The sequence below is a fragment of the Podarcis muralis genome, chromosome 17 (assembly GCF_964188315.1).
Source record: "Podarcis muralis chromosome 17, rPodMur119.hap1.1, whole genome shotgun sequence".
Taxonomy (NCBI): domain Eukaryota; kingdom Metazoa; phylum Chordata; class Lepidosauria; order Squamata; family Lacertidae; genus Podarcis; species Podarcis muralis.
This window is the reverse complement of record NC_135671.1, coordinates 20,239,267-20,260,369: the sequence shown is the minus strand read 5'-3', so window position 1 is coordinate 20,260,369 and position 21,103 is coordinate 20,239,267. Positions and strand designations below refer to the sequence as shown.

Genomic DNA, 21,103 nt, shown 5'->3' with positions numbered 1-21,103 from the left:
GTAGATATAACTTAGATTGTTATAATAATTTCATTATGAGATCATAAGCTCTTGCCTTCCTATGCACAAAGGAATAATTTGGTTTGGCTCTGATATAAATTCATGTGCTAGCATATTTTGAAGGGATTGCAAGGTTTCCCATTCCTCTTGCTGGACAGATGATTGGCAAGAGAGAGGAGATGCTGGTGCCACTACTACTACTACTACTACTACTAATAATAATAATAATAATAATTTGTTATTTATACCCCGCCCATCTGGCTGGGTTTCCACAGCCACTCAGGGCAGCTTCCATAACCTCCAAAATTTCTCAGATGAAAATAGGGACTCCCTTCCCAACTGACCCTCCTCGATCCCTGCTTTTTTGTCCTCCCGCCCACAATATTATTCACATTCTCCTATGGATATTTTGTATCAGCAAAGACCTTCAAATTTACCTCAGATTTTGCTTTAGTGGCAACTCTCATACGCAGCAGGCCAGCTGCAGTTATAACATCCTTGCATTGTTCTGTTTGCTTGTTCAGCCCATGTTCCTTACTGTGTCTAAATTTCCCCCCTTACCTGTGTTAAATTTTATGAAGAGCTTTTGTCATTTTTATTTTCCACTAGAGACTGAGCTGAAAAACGCAGACATATTTCTCTTGGAGCTCAGTTCTTATTTCAGAAGCAGTCTTGCCATCCTCCAAGGGGTTTCTTTTCTTTTTTTCTTTTAAGTCACCCATAATAGAATGGAAATCCAAAAATTTCAGCTGTTTTATTTATGTCATATTTATCTCCTGAAATATACAAGGCGAATTAATGAAAAGCTTGATATTTATTTATCTCACTGCTGCTCCGAGAACGCAAGTGCCAGTAGCTACTACTTACCAACACACTGGGAATTTTCTGTTTTGCTTAGGTGGGCATGTAGTTGTTGAGAGATAATGGCGCTTCTCCTATCTAAAAATCTATAAAGAGCTAAGTTTGCTCTATCCCCTTGTATGCACTTCTCCAAGTGACATCTATGAGAGAAGTCATATTCTTTCGTGGGTGTTAATGCTGTGAACCCCTCCATCATATGCTCAGGTTGTATTTATGTGTAAATAAACCATATATCATAAAGACCACCCAGTCTACTCTATACCTCACTCCAAAGGAAACACAAATCCAGGGTAAGTGCCTAGAATCTCACATGGCTTAGAAACTGGGATGAAGTGCAACACTGGTGTCAGAAGTAGGATTCATGTTTCCCGGAGAAAAACCTGTGAGTGAGGTGTGCCTGAGTTGAAATGGAGGGAATCATAGAATCATAGAGTTGGAAGAGACCACAAGGGCCATCGAGTCCAACCCCCTGCCAAGCAGGAAACACCATCAGAGCACTCCTGACATATGGTTGTCAAGCCGCTGCTTAAAGACCTCCAAAGACGGAGACTCCACCACACTCCTTGGCAGCAAATTCCACTGTCGAACAGCTCTTACTGTCAGGAAGTTCTTCCTAATGTTTAGGTGGAATCTTCTTTCTTGTAGTTTGGATCCATTGCTCCGTGTCCGCTTCTCTGGAGCAGCAGAAAACAACCTTTCTCCCTCCTCTATGTGACATCCTTTTATATATTTGAACATGGCTATCATATCACCCCTTAACCTCCTCTTCTCCAGGCTAAACATGCCCAGCTCCCTTAGCCGTTCCTCATAAGGCATCGTTTCCAGGCCTTTGACCATTTTGGTTGCCCTCCTCTGGACACGTTCCAGTTTGTCAGTGTCCTTCTTGAACTGTGGTGCCCAGAACTGGACACAGTACTCCAGGTGAGGTCTGACCAGAGCAGAATACAGTGGCACTATTACTTCCCTTGATTTAGATGCTATACTCCTATTGATGCAGCCCAGAATTGCATTGGCTTTTTTAGCTGCCGCGTCACACTGTTGGCTCATGTCAAGTTTGTGGTCAACCAAGACTCCTAGATCCTTTTCACATGTACTGCTCTCAAGCCAGGTGTCCCCCATCTTGTATTTGTGCCTCTCATTTTTTTTGCCCAAGTGCAATACTTTACATTTCTCCCGGTTAAAGTTCATCTTGTTTGTTTTGGCCCAGTTCTCTAATCTGTCAAGAATAGGAAGAATAGTATTACTCCTTGAACCAGCAACAAAGGCAGCAGCATAACCAGCAGATAGATAAAACAGAGCAGCTGCTGGCAGAGTGGGTGAGAAACGTACATGAAGAGCCCAGCTGCAAGACACCCAGATGGATGGGGTGGCTGAAGAGATCCAGGGTGTGAATGTGCAGTGGAGGGGCTGGTATGCAAAGCGATGCAATCAGTATCTGAAGGCAAGTGAGGAAACAATGCATTGGAGAAAGGTGAGCTGGCTAAAGGAGCTGCACTTCATATCAAATTGCCATAATTGTTTTGCCTGCTACAGGATGTTTTAATGCCCACCATGGTGCAGTGGTATTCCAACTACAAATGATATTCGGTTTTACTCTATTAAGGCTAATACTTGAGGCAGGGGCTTGACGAGACAATCTTTTAAGTTCCTTGAGCCTACGCAAACATAAATCTATGAAAGATCAAAATGTAATTATAAACTCTGCTCCCTATTCCACTGCCCTCCAAAAGAGAACCGATAAACTTATTTAAATAGTTTATTATTATATTACCATGGTTCAGTCAGAAAGGGGAGGTGGGGGTAACATTTGCCTGATATTCTTTGTGATATTCAGCTTCAGAGGATTTTTGAAGTGCTAAAGCAGCAGGTAGCAAAATCTGAAACTACACAGGGACCGTAAAGTGTATGCCTACTAGAATGCCTCTGATTAAGATCTTGAAGACAGCAGAAAATAAAATTAGCACAGTCTTTGAATGGCCCCTGGCAAAAAACATAGGCTTCACCTGACTTTAATCCCCACATTGTTTGGCATTTTCACTATCATCCTGCTACATTATGCCTCCTCTGAGTCATATGATCTCTGTCAGCCTTCTGGACACAGTAAAATAGCTTATATGGAGGCTATTTTGCAGTTTCCACTGAGGCATTGTGTTCCTGTAAGTTCTTTCGGGTAACTTCTGATATATTTGAAGTAAAGTGAATGTGGGCGGTTGGCAGAACTGGAGAAAGAAAGAAAAAGCATTACTCTGAGAAATGACAGTTCTAGAAGTCACGGGTTCCTATTTAGAATGATATACATGATGCTTTCAATGAAACCCACCAATACTAAGATGGTGCTCCAGTTGAGGGGTTCCCTATCTGTGGTTCATGGAACAACAGTGGTCTGAGAACTTCAACCCCTGATAATGTTCACATAATGGCTGAGGGGAAATTCCCCCCTTCCCCCTCCCACCCAGTTCTTAACTTGTTCTTTCAACTGTCTTGTGGCAAAATAATTGCCTAACATGTTGCTAACATTGACATTCATCTTCCTACCTTCAGGCCTGTTAATTGTTTCTGTCCATTGGTTGTTTGATTAAAAGTCTTTATTGCCACTGAAAACTTTGAGTACATCATATGTAATGTCACCCATAAATCCCCCTCAGTGCTGTTGGGAAATCTAAAAATGCCCAAGAGCAAAGATTTTAGTCACGAAGGAGTTTTCATGTCCATTGTTCAGCAAGAGGTTCAATATTGCATAATTCAAAATGAATGCAACCCTCCATCTTAAAGCCAAATGATCCGTGCAATAATATTTGTTTTTCATTTTATTTTTCTCCTCTCACTCTGCTGATTCCGACCCCCTAAAAATATTTTCCTCTTTACTGGAATAAAATTATTCTTTTACCATGTTCAGGAATATTAAAGAAGAGAGAGAGCAGAGTGAAAGGAAAAACAAACAGCCCTTTATCCTAGAATCAGGGCCTGCTCAGCCACGACACAAGGTGAGGCAATTACCTCAGATGGCAAAATCCACAGAGGCAGTGGATCCCAATGGAGATCTTTATTCAAGACGGGTCCAACCAAGAAGCAGGGTGAGATGACTGCCTCAGGCAGCTAGATCCACTGGGGCAACAGATCATATGTCTATCTTTCTTTCCCTTCTTGCTTCCCTCACCCCTTCTTCCCTGGTGAGGAAGAAGGAGGCACCATTTTGGCATCCACCTCAGGTGCCAAAATGAATTCGGCCATACACACACACACAACACACACACAGAGAGAGTGGTACCTCCAGTTGCGGACAGGATCCGTTCCGGAGCTCTGGTTGGATCCTGAGGTTTCTGCAACCAAAGAGACCGCTTCTGTGCATGCGTGGGGGGCGGGGGCGGTAGAGCGCTTCTGCGCATGCATGCATGGCAAAATCCCGAAAAAATTGCCATTTACATATTCCGAAGTTTACGTAAGCAGAGGGACACATAAGTGGAGGTATGACTGTGTGTGTCTATCTGTCTGTCTGTCTGTCTGTCTTATCTTTTATATGCCTGTTGTCTTTGTCCATGGAGTCCATGGTGCTGGAGGAGACTCTTGAGAGTCCCATGGACTGCAAGAAGATCAAACCTATCCATTCTGAAGGAAATCAGCCTTGAGTGCTCACTGGAAGGACAGATCCTGAAGCTGAGACTCCAGTACTTTGGCCACCTCATGAAAAGAGAAGACTCCCTGGAAAAGACCCTGATGCTGGGGAAGATGGAGGGCACAAGGAGAAGGGGACGACAGATGATGAGATGGTTGGACAGTGTTCTCGAAGCTACCAACATGAGTTTGACCAAACTGCGGGAGGCAGTGGAAGACAGGAGTGCCTGGCGTGCTCTGGTCCATGAGGACACGACTAAACAACTAAACAACAACAAATCTATCATCTATCTATCTATCATCTATCTATCTATCTAATCTATCTATCTATCAATCGTACTGTATAATGACTTTTATGTATGAAAATCCAATATTTTCTAGAGGTAACTGGATACTTACCAGTTTGTCTTCTGGCCTGGGTTTGTAACTGCCTTAGCTGGACTAGAGAGTGACCCTAATTCATGTGAGAACCTTCTCTGGGTCTTTCCTCTAAGGAAGGCCTGGAAGTTGATGGCAAGGGAGAAGGCTTTTTCAGTGCTCCCTTTATGTGCAACACTCTCCCCACAGTGAGAACCACCTGGCAGCTTTCCCCAGTCCTTTGATGATTATGTTTTATTGTTAGCAGGTGTTGTTTAAATTATTAAAAATTTAATGTTTCATATGACTTTCCTTCTTTTTATGGTGCAATGTATTTATGTTTTTAAATATGAGTTGCTTGGAAACATTCTTAGGTAACAGGCAAGTAATAAATCCAACAAACAAACAAATAATATATTGGGGCATAGACAGCTGGAGTACAAAATTGATTTTCTTAGTTCTCTTGGCAGATTTCAGTACTGGAAAACAAAAGGTTGCTTTGCAAAAATGGGGTCGAGAGGTTTATACAGAGTGTCAGTGACACCAGTCCTTCCAGGAGAGGGAAGAATCCAGAAAATGGTGATAAAATACTTTCTACCCAATGGCCTTGGTTTAGGCTGCCACATGGTCCAATTGTGTCTACCATGTTTAACATCTATATGAAAATGCTGGTTGAGGGTATCCAAATTGCTGGACCGAATAAATGTCTCTCATTTTCACCTGTTTTTCGGGTCTTGGGAGAAGTTTTGAACCAGTGCCTGGCCTGGGATCAGTGATGTGAACTGGATGTGAATGAGCAACTTGAAACTTAATCCAGACAAGATGGAGGTAGCATTGTTTGGGATTCGGCTGATATGGTTTCATTGTTTTAGAAATGGTTGCAGACTTCCTTAAGAATCAGCTGAGCAGCTTAAAAATGCCTCTGGATCTAGATTTGATACTGAATTCCTAGGTGAAAGTGGCCAGGAATGCTTTGTCAGCTGCTTCAGCTAGTACCAGCTAAGCAGCTCCCTGGAGAAATCAGACCCGGGCATAATCGCTCATGCTCTGGTTACATCCAGATTAGATTATTGCCATGTGGATCTGCCTTAAAAATTGACCAGAAAATTCACAGCAGCTGGACAGTTTTCCAGGGTAAGATGCTGGGACAATATCACTTCAGTCATTCCACCTTCACTGATGATCAGTTTGTTTTCAGGACCCAAATGAAAGTACTAGTCATAATCTTTAAACCCCTAAACAGCATGGGATAAATACATTTTATGTCTTACCTCTTGACATATAAACATGCTTAGGTGCTCTACTTAACATCTGAAATTTTGTTGACTGTCTTCTGTCATCTGAAGTGGGTGAGGGGCTAAGTTATGCAGTGCCCTTTGTTGAGAGCCTGAGCTAATCACATTTCAATGACCAGTAAAACATGGCAGCTTAAGAATGTATTTGATCTTTGTTCCTTTTCTTTGACTTGTTGGCCATGAAGTTATATTATTTGTTGGCTGTTTTATTGGTTATTGTTTACTATTTTAAAATTAATATTGTTAATTGTGGCCATTTGATGGAAATGAGGCAAGAAGCATTTTCCCCACCCTTTAGACATTAAAATAATCAGATGTGTGTCATCTGTTATGTTAGCAATCCCAGGAATGTGACTTTGAATACAGTGACATCCATTACTCTGTGGTCCAGCAGAGGGGATCATTCACGGGCACAGCTTGCATGGAGATAATATGACGTCTGTTCTTTATTGAGATCTGTTTTGATTTATTTGTGAGATGCTTATGTCTTTTCCAAGAAATTCATCACCATCCTATGCCCTTTAGTGTGTTTTCCTATCACTTTCCTAACTACAAAAAGTCTTTGTTGCACCAAAGTGATAGAGCACTTTAATCCACTTTAATTGTGCAAACCTAAACTTCCAATCATGCAATTGAATGCCTCTCATAATTGCAGTCTGGAGGTGACCAGTTTTCATAAGCCATGGTTTATGCATTTGCGAACAAACATCAGGGCAAAATACTCCCTTGTTATTCCTCCCCTCATCCCATCATGCTCCAGCTTCAACACAACTATCTTGGCTTGTATTGAGTTTCCCATTGTGTTCACACCAAGGAACTCTGGCTTAATGTCAGCTGACAAACTAGAAAAATAAGTCATGCTGGTATATGGGCTTTCTCATGTGCCAATGAAGCCAACACCTAACACAATCCTAGCTATTTGTACATATCTCCATTGTACTGTTGCTGGGAAATGATCTAGAATCTACCTGTAAAATCCTGTAAAGTTGACAACTTGGAAACTTTAGCATAATTTTATTTAGAGAAAATGAGGTGCAGAATGATTAAGAGCATTCTAAATCACTGGGAGAACACCTGGAAAAGCACAGCTTGATTTAGGATAGCTGTTCCGGTAGAGGAGTACATGCTTAATTAAACACATTTCTTGGAAAATAATTCTGCTATGACAGATAAGACAAATTCAGTAGCTCTAGTAAACTTACTTTCTAAAAAAAGAGAGCACCTGACAAGATCGCACACTGAAGATGAATAGCTAGCAGAATGAAATACAAGGAACCCCTCCCTGCATGCACTGTTGTTGGTTGAACTTCCATTGGTCCATAAACAAGGGAGGGAAATATTTTTTTCCTTCAAACTCAAACATAATAAACTCTAAATAATCAAATAAATAAGCCCAATAGAAAGATATTCTTCTAAGTCCACATAATAGTTCATAGATAAGACCAAGTGTTCATGTCAATCATCTGCTCACCCATAGTTATACCTACCCCTTCAAGGGAGCTGAAAATATGTGGCCACTACAAGTTGAATGTATCCTACTATCTGTTTCAATTGTTTAAAAGGGGCCTCAAAAATGCCAAATAAGTAATGTTGTTTTGCTTTGGCTAACTCTAATCAGTTTTATCCTGTTCCAGATCTACCCTTTAGAAAAGTCTAGAAGGCCAAGTCATACCATGCAATACCATAGATGTCTGCATTTCTTACTACTCTTTCCTATTCAGGGCAAAACAACATACCATTCCAAAGCCCATCATGACTTTTTTTCATAAAGAAGTCATGGAAACAGCAAGACCGGATAACCCACTTCAACAAATAGAGGAACAAATCAATGAAAAGGTAGAGAGTAGCCATGAGAAAATAACTAAATCTAAAAAAACTTACTAGGGCAATGGCTTCATAAGGCCAACCAAAATGCCACAAAATAGCACACACACTTTCAAGTTTTCTGCCTTAGATTTTGTAACAAGCATTCTCTTGAAAACTCTCTCTAGCACATTATCCCCCTGTAACAGAAGCATGGAAGACACTTGACTCAGGGCAAGGAAACAAACTATTATTATTTTCAGATCTCTTCCAGCTCTGCAGTTCTACTGAAATTGTCATCTGGAGATTTTGTGCACCTTATAAAGCATTTTGCTAAATAGTTGAACTGCTTTCAGTATATTCCAGAATTTCTAAATTCCAGTCTGCTTTGAATAGTGTCCACCAACAGAGGGGCACATACCCTAGTACTTCTGTGAATTCATCAACCAACTCATTTTTCTAAAATATTTTTTTTTGGTCATTCACTTCCATAGGTTTATATTTCCCTGGGTACCTGTACCAACGTTTTAGATAAATGAGAGGTAATTAGAATTCTCTGTCAAAGGCTGCAGTGCTCAGCCAGCAAAATCAAAGCACCAAACTCTAATCAGAATTTTTAAGAAGAAGAGTGTAGCCTGGAATATAGCAGTAGCAAAGCCAGTGCAGTGTTTGAATTACAATAACATCAACTACACACAAGTTTATGGCTGATATTGATTAAGTGCGGCAAATTTTTAAAAAATAGTACTTATTTTCAATTTTATTTTAATTGCTTGGTGTATTTTTTTTAAAGTGATAGATGTAAAACAGGGCAAAGAAATAATAACAAAGAATGGAGTCCAGTTATTTACATTTCACAGTAATTAACACTGAACTGTTTAACATCTATGCCAGTTCTACTGTGCCGAATCATGCAAGCAGCAGTTCTGCCTCAGAGAAAGATCATTTTCAGGGTTTTTTAAAGTTAAATAGCATACTTTTATACCATAAATACAGTATAAAATATTTCAGCTTTGAAGCATTTAATCACTTTTAAACAGAAATCAAGCAGCTGTGAGGGCACATCTTTTAAATGTCAGAACAAGTGTTCAGTTTTGCTATAGTTTAGATTTCTTTCATTTCAGGTGTCACTTGACATACAATGTCATTTTTCTGACAGACAGAACTTCCAAGGGAGTCTAAACGACTGGGTAATTTTTGTGTGTGTGAAGAAATAAAAATGACCCCCAGACTTTTTATTTCACTGCCAAGTAAATGAAAGCTGTTGAATGTTTTGCTAAAGTATGGGAAAAAGGAGGCAGACATTGCTTAGAGAAACCCCACTTTGTTGAGTGATATACATCACAATCAGGCAGCAGGACCACTTTTGAGGTCAGGGTGGGGTTCAAAGAAGAGGGCAGGCCAGCATGACATTTGGATACACACTGATGCATATCATGCTTTGAAGATGGGAGGACCAAGACTATACGAGCCCTTGCCTGGTCCACCCCTCAACTCTTTCATCTCCATGACTGGATTGTTGATGGCATTGTGGGAGATGGGCTTTTCAGCCCACTTGTCTGAACACTGGTTGGGTGTTTCCCAGTTGTTGCCCAGGGCCTGAATATATTCTAGGACAACCCCACCACATAGCTGATTTTTTTTTTTTAAAGTAATTTCTGAGCCTCCTTGCTTAGTCATTCAGCTCTTTTTACCCATGGTCATTGTGGAGACTGCAGACATATCTTCTGGAGCTGCTTGTGTGCTGGGAATGGGCCACATGGTTAATTACTGTACATGTGGCTCTCCTTTTCTGTGTTGTCTGTTTGAGGGATCACCTTTCCCTGGGTAAGATTTGGGGGTGGGACATTTCTGAGTGGATGTCTTTGGCTTCCTTGCTAGGTTAACACCGAAGAATGGCAGGGATGGACTCGAGGATACTGGAAAGGCAGTGAAGGCTTCTCCCAAATGCCCTCTTCTCCTTTCCCATCTGGTGAAGAGGAAGAGCTTGATCTGGCAGAAATGTTAGCCCGCCTTGGCAGCCTGGAGAGGGCTCATAAAAAGCCACCACTGACTGCAGTCTGGCCTCAATGGCTAAGATGCACCCCCAGTCTGGAGACCTGTTGGTGAGTTTCAAAGATGGTGCTATTTCCTCTGGAGAAGTCTTGTTTTCTTTCTCCTATCATTTACTCCCTTCCATGCAATAAAAGTTTTGGAAAGAGGAGTACATTGATGTGTTCTCAATGCTTTTTTATGAAGCAAATTAAAAATGCTAAGAGCAAAGACAGGAATCAAGAGAATATGAAGCATAGGAAGGTGGCTAGGTACTGGTCAAAATGGTGTCCCTGAGTTTTTACATATATGAGGGTGACATGGCAGAAGATGCCAATGTGTGGGCCTGTGCTTTTGAAATACTGATGTTCACTGGGCTTGCTCAGAATTTCAGTTATTTTGCATGATTATTGTTTCTGGTCAAATAGGATTCACAGGTTTCTGAATTGTTGCAAAGACCTGCAAAGACTGCTTGACCAGAGGTGAAATTGTCCACGTCATCAGCAATGATGGCTCAGTCATGCCTCTTTCAGCTTGCTGAAAAAAGGCTCATTTTGCAGCCTCCAATGTGTAGTCAGGCTGAGGTCACCATGAATGCATTTCCTCATATGTGAACACATTGCTTGTATAGATGCAGATATAGTGAGACTTGGCAGTTCCCATGCAAGAATGAACCCTAGGTTTCAATGGATTCATTCAAATGTATCTGCCATTCAAAATGATTGTGGCAAAATTGCCATGTCCAACAGAAACATGAGAATTGAGATGGAATATACTGACTTATGTTCCAAGTTCACTTAATAAGTTTGTTATGGAAGAATAACGACAGCTAGTCTTCTGGAAATCTCGTCAAGTAACTTTTTATTGTTATGTTGGGTGAAGTGCTCAGACTTCACATCTCAAGTGTTTAAAAAATATGATATCTCTGTCTGTAGACTTTCCTATATCTGAGAGCTCACCCAGCACATAAAGTTTCAGAATAAGGTGGCTAAAATATGCTGGCAAAGCTCCCAGATGTCTGTTTCATTTGCAGCAGATCCCAGAGCATCAGTCTCAGTCATCAACCAGTGCTTAGGAGAAGTGATCGATTGCATGAGGATGAAATGATTGATATTATTCATTCATTAATTTTTAACCACAATATCCTGTCCTTTTGTTTCACTCCAAAACCCAAGGTGGCTTATGTAGCAGACTAAAAACAATCAGGTAAAAACAAAAGCATATAAATTGACAGAGGGCAGCAGGTTGTTTTGTTTTTTCCCCTTATAAAACAACAAACATGAGAAAAGTCAATATTAATGAAATAAAACCCTGGTCATGCTGAAGTCCTGCTGAAATAATTGTTGCCAGAATGTTTAATTAGTGACAGAATGTTGTGGGAAACAGAGCCAGACACATGATCTGGGCAGGGATTTTAAAGGCTAGGCAGAGGAACAGAGGAGACCTTCTCATATGTTCCCACCAGCCACATTTCAGATGGAGGAAGGGTATACGAGACAACTGCCCCAGGTGGCCTGAAATGATGGGCAGGCTTACACAGGAGAATTTAGTCTTTTAAAATATGTGGGTACTAACCCATTTAGGCTTCAAAAGTGATAACCAGGCAAGATGAAGCTTTTGCTATTGAGAGATTCATGTTTCTGTTATCATTAATGATGTTGCTTTACTAGAATGGTTCAAATTCACAGCCTACAAAGCTTCTTGGCCAGCATTAGCAAATTAATCCTAGGCAGTGATCATGTGACCAGGATCACTTTTTAATCATCTGAATAGGGCTATGTGGATTGCACCCTGCCCTGTAAGATCTGTCTACCATCATTCATATGTCTGTAAAACATCTAGAGTTGGATCCAGACTTCTAATATTTGAAGTAGCCCCACTGAAATCAGTGTCACTTAAGTACGTCAGTGGATGTAGTATAAGGATAACAATACAGCGGTCCCTCTGGTTGCAGACAGGATCCATTCCGGAGCCCCGTTCACAACATGAGCAGAATGCAACCTGCTTCTGTACCTCTGCGCATGCGCAGGTCATGATTCGCCACTTCTGCACATACACGTGACGTCATTTTGAGCGTCTGCACATGTGTGAGCGGTGAAACCTGGAAGTAACCCTTACCGGTACTTCCGGGTCGCCACGGGATGCACTGAAAACACTCAACCTGAAGCAAATGCAACACGAGGTATGAATGTACTTGTAATGTAAAACTGGGATTTCCAAATTTATGAAAACTCTGTTTAGATTGCTGTGCATTTTTTTAAAAAAAATGGGAGTCCTACAACTCTTCCCCATTCACTGTTTCTTTCTTTGAAGAAACAGTCACAGAAACTACTCATGTTTCTTAGTTTCCCCTGTGTATCCTTATTACATTTATTCATTTTTTCTACTTAAACAAAATTATAATTGCATTTAGCTTTGCAGCAATTTGTTTCCCAAAAGTAAATTCATAGAGAATATTAGAATGACACAAATACAAAGGTTTTAATTTCCAAAAGCTATTAAAATACACTCCCTAGCAAAATGTGTGTTTGAAGTTCAAATGAAAGACAATATCTGAATATAGTAATCCTCAGGAGAATTCATGGCACCTGTCAGGCACTGTAAAGGTTTTATAAATGTTGTCTTCTGCAAAGTCAACTGCAAACATCATAAGGCCTTTTGTAAATATGTCTACCAGCCTCTTTGTTTGAGCAGAAATATTGAATTTCCCAGTATTATGATTATAAACCGGAGAAGATTATTTTAGATTTTTAATTTTTTAATAATAGCCTTTTACTTTTGCCATGGGATCAGGTTTCATATCATATATTTAAGTGCTTGAAAATATTTGATTTGTAACTGCTGCAATGGCCAAGAAAAATTCCAGCCGCAAATGTTATTTACCAGTAAACATACTTGAAGTGAAATCTTAAAAATAAAGGACGATGTGACTCCTGAAATACAGGGGTTGAACAGCATCTTTCAGATCAGTAAACATAAAATATTTGCGCTCTCAATCACTCCTTTTAAAAAAAAAACAAAATATAAGTGATACAAATCTCTAAGTGTGACATTCTTAAAAAAAAAATTAAAAACCCATAATAAATTAAAATATTCATATATGTAATAACTTGGATCAATGACCATTTTTCTGGTTGAACACCTTAAAAAAAATCCAAAAATTCAAATGCACGAGGATTGCACGGTCACTTTTCTTAACTGTGAATATTTAGGCTTCTGTGCTGCAGATGCATTATTAAGAATGCTTGGCAGACTGTAATATTTGTCACTTGGCTTCTTTGGTTTGCTTTGAATGAACTAGAGGTAGAGGGGGGGCCTTTGCTGAGCAAAACAGATGTGTCTCTTAACCCTATATAACCAACATAGGACGCCTCTGGGTGAAAACATCACAGTGTATAAAGAGATCATATACAACCCATGCAATGATACAGTATTTGTTGATGCAGGAGAGGAAAGCAGCACGGGTTAATTTTGTATGATCCCTGGGCTGGCCACTCCTTGACAATGTCGTTGTGTGTTGGGTGGGAAAGGCTACTGAATTCTGGAACCCTCCAGGGCCGAGTGTTCATCCACCTCATGGGGACAACCTTCGTGTGCTGGCAGGCCACTCACTCTGCCATAGATATCCTCCCAAATACACGTTCCTTTCTTCCTTCTTTGCACAACTGATATTGGGTGTGTTGAATACCCAAACTGGATTTAGGTTTGATGAGGCCCTAAGCTACTGAAGGTAATGGAACCCTTTATATGTCCACCTGTCCTTTTTCATCAACAAATTGTCTCTGTTTTTGTGTTGAATATACACTATATGGTAATTTATGGACCTAATAGGTATCTAAAGCCATTTGCGCCTGTTGCCATGCAACAAGTCCATGAAGAATGGAGGCACCCTATATATAGAAATGAGCAAACCAGTGATATTTTAGGGAGCAGGCTAGCAGGCCCATCACTCACATCATAGGAGCTTACACAACACAAAACACTGTTGCTGTATGTAGGTTTTATTTTATTTGTTTTTTATCTTATATTTTGGAAATGTACATCCAGTTTTTTCCCTTTAATTTTTTGGGGGCCCCCCCAAGGGAGTGGGGCCTTAAGCTATAGCTTGTTTAGCTTATACGTAACTGCAAGTAGGGCTATTGTTTTGGAACATCTGTAAGTTAACTCTGTGTGTTCTGCACAGAAGGGATGGAATTTAGGAGATACAATGGTCACTGAACAGAGGCTGGAGATTGGCTATGAATAAGAACCATTCTTACCTCTTCTCAGGATTCTGTCTTCTTGCCTTCCGGGTTTCCTAATAACTTTCCTGAAGCACCTGCTTCCTTTCCTCTGCTTCCCTCAATCATTGTATTAAAAGCAATTTCTCCAGACTTTCTGGAGACTTACGTCTGCCTAGAACTATATTACGCACCTGGAGAAGAACTTTTTTAGAAGGAAAACTATTGCAAGAAGGAGGTTTCAGGGTGGTAATTTTGAAATGGAGGATGGAGGCTGCACACGAAACAGCCCAAATAAACTCCTGACCACATTATCACTCCCCCCTTGCCATCCTGTTTGTGGTTGTATCGTTGAATTCTACAGACTTAATGGCTGGAGTGCATCACGTTTTGGGAAATTAGTTATTGAATATAAATATTTTTTTTCTCCAAAAGCACACACAAACCAAGTGTATCAGAGTTTGGTAAAGAGAAAAGTGCCCCAAAATGATCTCTATACAATGTAGCTAGATCAAATGTATCTACTGCACACACATACATCAACAGACAAACTAAACACATAACCTGAGGCCCTCTTACATATACCAAACTGGGTTACTTACCCTTCTCCAAGGCACATCCTGCTGTTGTGTCTCAGGACAGAGAGCTAAAAGAAAAGAAAAAAGTGCATTGTTTTAATCAGTACTTGAATCACGTTTCATTAACAATAATAATCAGAATTGTATACAAATCTATTTGCTTTTTAATGAAACAAAAATTCCAATTGTCTTCTGTAACTTGGGAACATAAAAACCATAAAAGTATAAAATTGCAAATGGAATCCAATTGAAGGATACAATGGCTGTATTTTTTTTTTTAGGAATTCTAATCCCCTTCTATTTATAGTTTTTTCTTCCTTTTGGGAAAAAATACCGTATTGGCCTGAATATAAGCCGCACCCGAATATAAGCTGCACCTTTAAAATGGGGGGGGGGGAGAGAGAAAAAGGGAAAATACCCGAATATAAGCCACTCCCTTCCTCGCTGCTCTTGGCTGCATGTTGGGTGAGGAGTTGCGCTGCGTTGCCAATGGCCTTTCCCCTTCCTCTCTCTCTCCCTTCCTGGCCTTGGGGGAGAGGACAGGGAATATGCATGGGGCCACTTTGCCATGCTCCTGGCACTATTTGCCCTGCATTTCTGGCTGCATACCATAAGGTTGCGAATATACGCCACACTTTAACTTTTCATGGTCAGAATTTTGGGGGAAAGTGAGGCTTATATTCAGGCCAATACGGTACATGTACCATGCTCCTATGCCATGCCTGAATCTGTGCATTTTATGCACACAGATTCTGAACAGACCTGTGTGAAATCCATTGCTGGAGTGAAACGCTGTCCATATGGCCTGACCAATATCTTTCAAACAGATTTTTTTCCCTGCCCAATAGCACTGATATAGCTACAGATGCAGGTGTTTATCACAGAGAGCACAATGCAAGTTACCTGAGAGTGTGTTTTTTATTTCAAAGGAAACAATGACCTTTCTGGACAACAACAAAAAATGAACTTATTATGCCACAAATGGTGTGAGCATATGGAAATGATGAGAACCTCTGACCTTACCAGTGATGGACTGCAGTTCCCATCACCCAAGTCTGCATGGGCAATGATCGAGCATGATGGGACTTGTAGTATGACAACACAAGTTCCACAGTCTCGATGCATGGAATAGATAGTTGAGTCAGCATGAAAGTAAAGGCAAAAAGGGGTGTGAGAGAATTGTATATCGGGACAATAGTGGCTAACTGATTAACAGAGAAACACACTGACTTCTCTTTTGTGTACAGCAATCTTATGAGGCCAGATTAGAGTTTTCCAAAAAAAACCACACATTTGGTAAACATAACTTTCCCTTGAATCTAATCTTATTTCCTGCACTTTTTACTCTAGCTATCACTGTTCATAAATTCTGCTTTATTTAAGGAATAAACCTTCTAGCTGAAAATATTGAAAACTTCAACTCTCATGAGTTTATTTGTTACAAATCTAATAATTTCAAGATTTTAAAAACAAATGCAGTACTTCATGAGATATGAAAATTCCATTTTCTGAGAGTATTATCCAATTGCATGTTTGCTGCAATAATTCTTCGGAAGGAAGCTTGTTCGTAAATACTGCAAAAGCAATACCGTTCTGAACATTCTCCCACCATATTACTATAAAATTGAGACTTGTTTACATATTGAGGAATAGACAAGTCATTTTTTACAACAATAATAAACAAATACATTTCATTCCATGTGTTTTGTTGCCTGCGATATTACCCATTTCCTGTGCCATCACCTTTATATACCAAGGTCACAACTCAAATCTCCCCCACAACTGGTGGGGCCTTATGGGGTGGTACTGCTGCACTAAGTGGCTGGGGCAGAAAGGAGAGTCAATAAAATTGTAAACGGGCTCAGCCCTGCAACTTCCCTCTTCTAAAAGCTAGCAACCTATGCTACACCACTGATAACCATTTGCCTAACTCAGTGGAACTTCCTTTTTTTTTTTTTTTTTTTTGTAAACATGCATAAGGATTGAACTGTTGCATCTAAATCTAATGAAACAATGTGCATGTTTTGCAACTAATGAAACTGCTGTATTGGTAAAAATATTGCTGTAGTTATATATGTTACGTCTTGAAAATTTCAATACAGCACACAAAATATAGATTTTTTATTTTTTCCCTCTAAGGATCTGGGTTTTTAAAATGTCTTTGCAGTTCACCTTTAAGTATAGTGACTTGATCTTGTCACTTGTCAAATATGTCAAAACTTCTCTTGCTGGCTTTGTTGATCAATATCTATATGGAACACATTGACGAGTGTAAAACATGTCCTGCATTAATTCGGCAAGTACGTTTCTGGATGAGGAATGGTTGGAAATGGAATATAGTTCTAAAAGATTATTCTCACGCGTTCCTTTTAAATTAAAAGCATCTGCGTGGTCAGCAGGAGGACTAGGGAAGATTGTTAAAGCAAAATGCACCATGCATGCAATTTTGCACTCCCCTGTTACACAGTGCGCACTGTTCAGAGGAACCCTAGCACACCAGAGAAGGTTTTCAGGGACACAGAGGCCTCCAAGTGAGTATGAGTGATTGGTCACACCACCGTTGGATACAATCCATAGTTATCTTCTCCCCACCTTCTAAATTGAAACCAGTGGCTCAGGGAACCAGCACAAAATGTAAGGTGGCCAAAATCTGGCTCGTGATTTTGACACCAATGACTCCTCAGATAGCAGAACAATAACAGATGCTCCCCATGCCACAATCTAGACCACCATTAATCTGAACAACTCAGGTAGTGACAGATGAATGCTTCTGGTGGTTCATAAACAACATAAAGCAGACTGCTGTGTGATTTTGTGGCCTGTTGTCAAAACGGTTGCTTGTTTATTTTTAACTGCTGTTAGTTTTGCTCATTACTTTGCTGTAAAGGTTGCATGGTGGGGGGGGGGGAGCTGCCAAGGAGGCAGTGGAGGGACTTCGAAGGAACACACTGCCATAGTTGCTGTCCTGTGGCAGCAGCCATGGGTGACATATTTCTCAGACGTTGGTTCTGCTGCCCCTGTGGATCCTGCCACCTGAGGCAATCATCTCACCTTGCCTCAAAGTTCGGCTGGCTCTGCTAAAAGTCAAGTCGTATACTATGGTCCCAAGTATGCATAGGATTCAATCCCTAACATTGGAAACAACATATTCTTAGCCATCTACTGTATTGCATTTTCTGGGTATGTTTCAAATACATCACAATACAGAAGATGTCTTCCCCCAGCTCTCTCTCTTGCTCTCTCTTTGTAGGATACTGCAGACAAGGAAGGCAAAATAAACTTTATCTGATATTCTTGTTCTCATAATAGCTTTCAAAATGGAAGCAAAACAACACTAGGATCGAAAGAACTATATAATTAGTTCTGTACACTCAAAGAGTTTTGGAATTATGCTTTGCAAATAGCAGTCTTCCATGCCACAGAGAACTTGCAGAGGCACTTATGCCATTTGGCACTGGGTCGTGGGCACCTCCAAGTCTTTGACATGGCTCAAGTAGTTCATTGGATCCTGGCCTATGTCTAATAACATTGGCAGGGCAGTTGAATGACAGTCAATCCACTGCAACTGCTGCAACAATAAACTCTGAAGTTAACAGTCTTTTAAAAGGCAAGACTTTTAGAGTGGACTGTATAAGATTATATACAATTATATCAGTTTCCTCACTTGAAGACCCAAAAGATGTAGTACAATGGTACCTCGGGTTAAGTACTTAATTCGTTCTGGGGGTCCATTCTTAACCTGAAACTGTTCTTAACCTGAAGCACCACTTTAGCTAATGGGGCCTCCTGCTGCTGCTGTGCGATTTCTGTTCTCATCCTGAAGCAAAGTTCTTAACCCGAGGTACTATTTCTGGGTTAGCAGAGTCTGTAACCTGAAGCACATGTAACCTGAAGTGTATGTAACCCGAGATACCACTGTATTTGGAGGCATTTATTCTAACAGAAGCATCAGTGTATATTCATTTGGATCCAGTATGAGCTGCTGCTGAGCAATCTACAATATTTGCTGTCACAGGTATGAGGATTGAAGTATTGGAATTGATGGGGGTGGGAGGAACACACCAAAAAAACCCCTCCCATCAAAATTAAACCTCTCTTGAAAATACACTCAATTACTACCAAAGGGCTTAAAGTATTTAACCTTTAAAGTAAGAGTGTTTGCCTGGTATTGATTTATCAGGAATTACAAGCTAAGAAAACATGCTGTGTTTCAGTTTGTTGATTACCTTCAAGGATATTCCTCTTTACAAAGGCCATCTAGCTGGGGAATACTTAATTCCTTGGAACAGCTTGTCAATTATAGTCAAATATACACAGTGAAGAAAAACAAGGGGGGACTAGATAAAAGTTTACTAGAGAGTTATTTTGAATATCAAATTCTTTCTAACAGAGCTGAGTACGGAAAGACATGAGATGCTAAACTAATGCATACTTTACACATATTCTTGAATTAATAGAAGGCACACAGAAGGACTGCCGTTTTATACAAAACATTTATTGCATTTCCATTTTAGAATAAATATATTTGGAGAAAATGCAATCCTTAAAACGTCTATGACTATATTTCATCTTTATCAAAGCACCCATCAACATTCAAAATTGATTCTGATGGGCAAAGGCTGTTTCCAAGGCACGTTAAAATGTGACAAGCATCACATATTTCATTTCACAATAAAGATATGCATTCAATACAGATCTGGCAGTTGGCCAGGCTCTAACAGACGTAGTACACAAGAAAGAAAACACACACAGAAAGTTGAAACAATGACAAAACTGAAAATATCACCAAATACTTTTAACATTAAAGATTTAATCTTAAACCCTCAACAGCAATAACACCAAACACAAACACACTAAAACCAGGAAGAATAAAAATGATATTGCTGTCCATCTAAAAGTCATCTGGAATGGGGCAAGTCTAACCTCTCTAGGGAGGGAATTCCATAAGTTGGGTGCTGCCACAGAAAAGGCCCTGTCTCACAAGGTTTGGCAGTTAGGGATTGGCTTAGTGAGATGTGGGGGAGGGGAGATGCGGCCATCACTTACCCCTCCAGGTGCAAGGGTATTCCGGTAAAGGAATCTGTGGGTCTGGATTTCAGCCGAAGTCCGCTTGGGGGACTAGGGTCATGCCAGGATCCAGCAGGAACCCCGGGGCAAGCTTCAGTTGGTTGCCATCGATGGAGCTCCCTCTGTTGGTGGTCTACCCTTCTAGACTTCCTGCAAGGCGGGCAGGAGTCAGATATAGTTATTACCAATGCCTAAACCACTGAGCCTTGGGCTTGCCGATCAGAAGGTCGGCGGTTCAAATCCCTGCGACGAGGTGAGCTCCCATTGCTCTGTCCCAGCTCCTGCCAACCTAGCAGTTCGAAAGCACGTCAAAGTGCAAATAGATAAATAGGGAAGGTAAACGGTGTTTCCGTGCACTGCTCTGGTTCGCCAGAAGCGGCTTAGTCATGCTGGCCACATGACCTGGAAAAACTGTCTGCGGACAAATGTTGGCTCCCTCGGCCAGTAAAGCGAGATGAGCGCAGCAACCCCAGAGTCGTTCGCGACTGGACTCCACTGTCAGGGGTCCTTTACCCTTTTTTTTAAGCCAATACAACTCACATTGCTGTAATAAATAAAGTTGTGGCCTAAATTTTGCCCATTAACCTTTAACCTAAAATTCTGTGTCAATGTGTTTTTATTATTCTTGGAGGTGCGCCGGGGCCTTGACGTGTAATACAATCAGTCCGTTTTATTTACATTAGCACATTACTTTGTTGCTCCTTCAACAAATTGCATGGGTGGGAAAGCAGTCTTTGCCTTTTATTTCTTTCTCATTTCAGCTGGGGCTAATCTTGTCAGTGCAAGTCATGTAACGTTCGGCATTAGGGAAGGCACATCTCTACTGATAACACAGTTATCTCTATGAATCTGCTGGAGGGGAATTTCTTTTCTTTAGTTTACCCCTAAGAGTTTTTTTGTTTTGTTTTGTGCTTGTCCTTTATGTGAACCTAGTGTCCTCTTCTTAAACAAAGCACATGTGGAACTTCAACTGCTTTTACAAGATGTAAAGCAGTTTGATTTCCCAGGCGTTAGTGATACCAGATTGGGTGCTCAACCGATTTTACAAACATACACACTCTGGGATTGAAGTCGCCTTATAATCAAAATTAGGGATCTGTTTTTAATGTTGTTGGGGAATTTGGTTGAGACTGCCGTGAAGGGCATTTTGAGACAACGGGCTTAGTATGAAATTGCCACACTTTGTTCAGTCACTTTCCACTATGTGTGTGTAGAGAAACCATTTTGTTTCTGAGGTAAAATTTTGTTTTTTAAAAATGTTTAAAGGACTTTTTTCAGC

The 21,103-nt window shown here is 40.5% G+C and overlaps 1 protein-coding gene across 27 annotated transcripts in view; it reads right to left on the bottom strand.

Moving 5' to 3' along the window:
* PTPRD (protein tyrosine phosphatase receptor type D) overlaps positions 1-21,103 on the bottom strand; it is a 1,167,048-nt gene that overhangs the window by 789,260 nt on the left and 356,685 nt on the right. For all 27 annotated transcript variants that reach the window (XM_077921375.1, XM_077921383.1, XM_077921379.1 and 24 more), the window contains one exon: positions 14,782-14,825. The gene's annotated coding sequence lies outside the window, so the exon portion shown is untranslated. The remainder of the gene's footprint in view (positions 1-14,781; positions 14,826-21,103) is intronic.